Genomic DNA, 6914 nt, shown 5'->3' on the forward strand with positions numbered 1-6914 from the left:
AGTACTCATCCCTCTACTTAAGAAGAAAAGGATTCCTCTTCTTTCCACATCCTACTCCCAGTGCCCTTGACTCTGATCAAGATTTCCAGGGAAATCTGAGGTTCCCCCAAGCCCTCAGTTTCCTCAGTTCAGCAAACTTGCAGAGAAGGTAACCTCCCCACTCTTCTCCTGCCTAAACTCCCAACTCCCCTATTTACCTAGCATTTCAAAAATACATTGACTTCTCTGCCAGACATTTTATAGTCACCTTGATCTAAACCTAATCCTCACAATGATCTGGCAGAAAGACAGTGAGGAGGTTGTCACCCTGCACATTTACAGTGAGGACGTACGTGCAGGCTGGGAAAGCAGAGGGGAAAATTAGGACCCAGTCTCCCCGCTCCTCCCGCGGTGATTCCCACTCTGCCACCAGGGTTCACACTAGGCAGTGGTCATGAGTTGCAAACAGTAGGACGCTTTCCTTTAGATTCTGATCTCACCATTTATTAGACGATGGCTTCGGTTAACTTACTTAATTTCTCTACATCTCAATTTCCCAAACTGTAAAATGTACAGATTGTGGTACACACTTTATAGACAGATAAGGATTAAATCGGTTAGTATATGCAAGAAACTAACCATGGATTTTAGAACATAATAAATGCTAATTAAAGTTTTTATTACTTAATTTCTTTATTCTTCCAAACCATGTATATTGAGCACCCACTCTATACAAGGCAAGGGGGTGGTGGTCATGGATTCTGTAGCTCATATATTATAATTACTGTAATTTACATGAGCTCTTAACAGACAAAAAGACTGGAAAGCTGAGGACCAAGGTATAGTAGTGCCCCATGAAGGATGAGTAGTACCCCATGGTAAGGGGATGGAATGAATCTAGGTAGACCCAAGTATTATTAAATAATAGTAATAAATCAGAAAAAAATTAAGCTTGTTAACACTTTTCTAACAGTATTCACACCTCTTCTTTCCAAAACTTCCACTCATCTCTTCAAACTGATTTCCTGGTAGCAGAATCTCTACCATGGTTTAGAGATAAGGTACACTTAGGTTTAAAGAATAAGGTACTTAAACCACTATCTTAAATTCTCAATTAGATAGAGAAAAATGTTCAAGGGACATCCAAAAGTTTGGGAAAATGTCCTGTGGAAATCGTCAGTAATCTTTAGGTCTTGGGAGTGCAGATATAGTTTTTCTGAAGGATCCACCAAACTCATTCTAATTCATTGGTTGGCTTCTCTCTCGAGGGACCTTATTATAAATCACAATCAAGACTCTCCCTCCTGAACATTTTCACCTTCTGCTCAGCAGTTGTGCTCTTTTCTTGGGTTTGGTGATGCTTTCGGTACCCTTGAGGGGGTGATTTCTAATGACAGCAGAAGAGTTAGTGACAGAAATGAGCACTGCCCAGCTGACATTACTGTACATAATACAAAGCGGCAGCATCCTCATAAGACCTCTCTAGGCAGCTGCTGAAGGAGGAGAGCTCACTCTCAACTGTAATAATATGTAAAAGTGATTATTTTCTCTACAAGAGGCATAAGGATTGGTATCTTTCCTAAGAGTTCTCCGATTCATTGGTTTAAGTTATGGGCTGTTATTGACATAATTCCTGCCACAAGATAAAGTAAATCTTAGTCCTACTATGCCTCTTAGTAGCTGCCAAAAGCATGATAACTAGAGGTCATAAAATTCCTTCACCATTTCATCCCACTTGCAAAATAAAGAAAGGCCAGACTGAGCGGGATCTCCTTTCACCTGCGCCCCATCCCTAAAATGCAGCACAGCTCAAAATATACATTGAGAAGTCTAAAAGTACAACTCAATTCCACATTTACTGAGTTCAAACCCTATTCAAAGCACTGCACACTATCGTGGGAGTGCAAGAATGGTTAAGATATGGCCCCTACCCCAGAAGAATTTACGATCTAGCAGGGGAGACGGACACTTCGTAGCGATTGTAAAAAGATGAGGCAGTTCTTAAGATAGAGGCATCCCTGCGAGCTTTGGGGCACATGGAAGGCTGTGCTTAGACCAATCTCACCGGGGGAATGAATGAAAGTATAGAGCTGTGAGAAATACTTTTAGAAAGAGAAGATTCTTGAGCTGATTCTGGAAAGTGAGTAAGAGATTCCAAGATAAAAGATGTTGGGGAAAGTGTTCTGGGTTGAGGGGACTACGTGATCACAGACACAAAAGTGTGAAATTAAAGAGAAACTACAAGTATTTTAGGACGACAACGAGAGCATAAAGTGTGAGTTAGGAAGTGGTGCGAGATGAAGCTAAACAGATAGAGGAGGTGATCATTTACAAGGTATTTTTGATCAATGAAAAATGTATTCTTGAAATCCAAAATATTTTTTAAATAATAATTTAAAATTTTTATTTAGGGGTTGGGATAGGAAGCATTGGGAGTTTGGGATTAGCAAATGCAAACTAGTGTATATAGAATGGATAAACAACAAGGTCCTACTGTATATCCCAGGGAACTATATTCAATCTTGAGATAAACCATAATGGAAAAGAATGTATATATGTATAACTGAGTCACTTTGCTGTACAGCAGAAATTAACACGACATTGTAAATCAACTATACTTCAATAAAATATTTTAAAATAATTTTTTAATTTAAAACAACGACTTTTCTTTCCTTTTCTTCCATTTCTCTAGTTCGAAAAGATTTCCATTGACATATCCTTTCCTCCAAGGGCCCGTTCCTGCTCTCCTTTGCCATTTTATATCTAAATAAACCTGTTAGTTTCTACTTTATATGATATGCATTTGAATAACGTCTTCCCTCCCTTTCCTTTCCTAGACCTTAAAACCATCTTTCAAAGTAGGATTTTCACAAGTACCCAACATCATAGCTTTTCAACAGCATCTGTGTGGCGCTTTGAACTTTTCTAAACATTAACATGATTTCTTAAACTAACCCTCTAAGGTAATGTTGTAATAGCGTACTTTCCCCTCTAGAGGGAGTGCAAGGAACTTTCTTTCACTCCACCTCTAAAGAAGTGTTTTTTTGTGTGGGTCAAGGACAAAAGGGAATCCTCAGAGGTATATAACTAGATCATTAACCACAGAACATAACTCGTTTAAGACTAAGAGTAGCCTTTATGGGTAGTATAAGTAGAACTGAACTGGATAAAAAAAATTATGTTTTCTTGGAACTTTTTTCTGCATGGGACCGATCTAATGGTTCTCATCCTGTCATGCATATGGTATGAAAGACTTTGCCAAGGATTACCCCTATCTTTGGAAGCCCAGAAGGAATAAAGGTGGGTTTAAAAAAAAAAAGACTCAAAGCAGGTATACAGCCGGATACTTAGGCCTTCCACTAGTCCAGGTAAAAAGGTTTATCCTGCTTGTTTCACCAGGTTAAGAAACCATGTAGTGGTCTTAGCTCTGATGTCTTGCAAGGATTAAGGATGCATTTGCGTCAGGAGCTCTTCATTCATTTAGCTCTTGGGACCCTCACAGGACTGAATGTAATGACACCAGCATTTGGATACCATTCACCTACCAACTAATAGTAAAAAGTAGAACTGTGTAGACATATAGAACAGACTTGTGGTTGCCAAGGGGGATAGGAATGGGGGAGGGAATAATTGGGAGTTTGGGATTAGCAGATGCAAACTATTATATAGGATGGATAAACAACAAGGTCCTACTGTATAGCACAAAGAACTATATACAATATCCTGTGATAAACCGTAATGGAAAAGAATATGAAAAAGAATATATATACATATAACTGAGTCACTTTGCTGTACAGCAGAAATTAACCCAACATTGTAAATCAACTATACTCAATTAAAAAAAAAAAGTAGAACCATGTAATGATCCTTTGTCTCTGAAATAATGAAAACAAACACCAGAAAGATAAACTCATTTGCTTCAGGTCACAAATCTAATTAGTTTTGAAAAAATATCAGCATCAGAGTCGTTTGTAATAGTTTAATAGTTATATTATTTCAGCAGGAACTCCAATTTTCAGTAAACTTTTAATGTAATAAAGTAAAAATAAGTTACTGGAGACAAATTAGGATATGAAGCTACTCCAAAAGGAAAATTATTTTAGTAAAGATGATGGAAGGTATTTCTGTTGTGTTGCCTTTGTTTTATTTTTTCTAAGACAGTATCAAGACTCTGAGTTCATAACTCACTTTGAATGAAAGAATTCTCTTTGGAAGCTTGGCTGCCAAGGTTTCCAAGAAATCGAGAGGTCATGTATCTGAAGAAGACTGTTTTTTTTTTTTAAAGGGATGACATTTATTCCTTTTCCAAATGTTGCAGTAAAACCAGGTGGAAGAGAATGGTTCTAGCAGTTATAAAAAAAAATTACAAATCTGGGGTTTGGCCATTAAAAGTTATTTACAACAATGGGAGGGGAAAAAAAAAGACAACAAGAAGCTGTTCACATTACATACCTCCCCCCCACCCCAAAGCTTAATACTTGCTTATCAAGTCAAAAAAGAGAAACAGTTGATTCACAAGCTGGAGGTTTGAACTTGAGTAAGACATTTATAAAAACCTAGACAGGGGCAGTGTCCTCCCCAGCCCAGGTGCCACTAGGCACAGCACAAGAGACTACAAACGCAACAGGGGAAGGCTGGACATTCAGGGTTTGGGAGTGTAGGCACCTCCACATCTGGCTCAGGGATTTGGGGAGTGAACAAAACCTACCTGGAAAAGAACTGGGGAAGACAACCAGCAATTGACAAGAAGACTACTTCTAATTGTTCTAATGCCACAGAGCTCTAGTCTCTGGAAAAGAGTAAAAGTCTAACAAATTACTTTTAATGCAAGTTATTTGTTTACTACTTATGTGAGTTATTATAAAATAGGCCTACTTTTCATTTAGAACCAAGACCAAAAATATTTACTTAATTTTATCCTAAATGTGCATGTTCAGACTTAGGACATAAGTACACCATAATACAGACACACACATGCAATACACACGTGTGTGCCCGTGGGGACGTGCCCATATGTGTACATTTCTACACAGAGCATAAATCTTACTCCTTTCCTGATTCACTTTAACCTTCTTTTCCTCTTTTCCCTTCATTCACCTCTTCTTCTTTCAAAGATGGATTCAGAATTGTCAAGGCACGGTAATGATGCAGAAGCTTGATGGTGGGAAAGATGATTGTGGAGGAATACAGAGGGGTTTGCATAAAGTTGGTCAGAAAAGACAAGAGATGAAAAGGGTTGTTATCTAATAGCACTGGATTCCTTTATTACCCACCGTGACATAATTTTAAGTGACCCTATCAAAATTTCCTCTCTGCAAAACACTGTCTACCAAAAAGCACATCAGTAGAGTATGTAGTTACTCAAGGTTGACTCCAAGTTGTAATTCTAAAACAAATGAAAGTGAAAATCGGGGTTTTGTTCTTATATTTGATCCCATTATTAAAAATGTGATCTGTAACTGGTACGATATCACTAGTACCATGTCTAGATTAACAATTCACAGAATCAGAGGATTTCTGCTTTGGGGAAGGATAGCAGCTAGAAAAAAGAGTGGATCAATTACCAAGAGCATACTTGAAATAAAGCAGAGTGGCGGGATGCAGTGGGACCTTGGTAAACTGGAGTTTCAAATCAGGGCAAGTCTTTCCAGGGTGAGATGTTTTCCTAAAAGGAGGAGGGAAGTGGGGTCTTGGCTGATTCTGGGGCGAGGACTGAAGAAAATGAAATCAGCAAGGATTCTGGCAGTGCAATGGACTGAATGGAAACATGAGATATCCAAAATTAGGCCAGATCTCCCCCAAAGGACTCATGCCGAATTCTGGCAGAAAAGGCAGGAGGCTGGGGAACCAAGGGCTCTGAAAGGCAGAGTGAAATTCCCTATAATCCCATGTTGCTTACGAAACAAAGTCCCTTGAGAAGGATGAGGTCTGCCTCAAACATATGAAGCAACTGGAACTCTCATATATTCCTAGCAGCAGGATAAATTAATGCTACCATGTTGGAAACCTCTTTGATGGAATCTAGTAAACACATACATACTATGACCCAGCAATTCTACTCCCGGGTGTCTACCCAAAGGAGATGGCATATACCTACCCAAAGATATGTACAAGAGTATTTATAGAAGCTTTATTTGTAACAGCCCAAGTTGGAGGGAAACCCTAGTAGAGTTGATAAATAAGTAGTGGTATATTTATATAATAGAATACACAGCAAATTGAAAAAAAATTACCACTATTTGCACCAACATGAGTGAATCTCAGACAAAATGTTGAGGGAAAAAGGCCAAAAAAACAAGTTTATACTACATGATTCCATCTATATGAAGTTCAAAAATGAGCAAAACTAATTTTTAATTATACAGGTCAAATAGTGGTTAGCTCTGTGGAGGTATCAACCAGCCAAGGGAATAAGGAAAAGTGCTTATGTGCTGGAAACATTCTGTGTCAATCTGGTGGCACTTACTGGACTATATACACACATAAGAATTCATCAAGAGGGACTTCCCTGGTGGTGCAGTGGTTAAGAATCCGCCTGTCAACGCAGGGGACATGGGTTCGAGCCCTGGTCTGGGAAGATCCCACATGCCGCAGAGCAACTAAGCCTGTGCGCCACAACTACTGAGCCTGCGCGCTAGAGTCCGCAAGCCACAACTAGTGAAGCCTGTGTGCCTGGAAGGAGCCTGTGCCTCACAACAAGAGAAGGCACTGCAGCGAGAAGCCCGCGCACCACAAGGAAGAGTAGTCCCTGCTCGCCGCCCACGTGCAGCAACGAAGACCCAACGCAGCCAAAAATTAATTAATTCAAATTAAAAAAGAATTCATCGAGCTATACACTTACATGAAACCTCAATAAAAACATACCTGCCTAACATAGTATATGGCTCATAATAAATGGACATTTATGATTAAAAAAAAAAAAAAAAAAAAACCAA

Source organism: Neophocaena asiaeorientalis, unplaced genomic scaffold, assembly GCF_003031525.2.
Source record: "Neophocaena asiaeorientalis asiaeorientalis breed wild unplaced genomic scaffold, Neophocaena_asiaeorientalis_V1.1 scaffold110, whole genome shotgun sequence".
In the NCBI taxonomy this organism is placed as follows: Eukaryota; Metazoa; Chordata; class Mammalia; order Artiodactyla; family Phocoenidae; genus Neophocaena; species Neophocaena asiaeorientalis.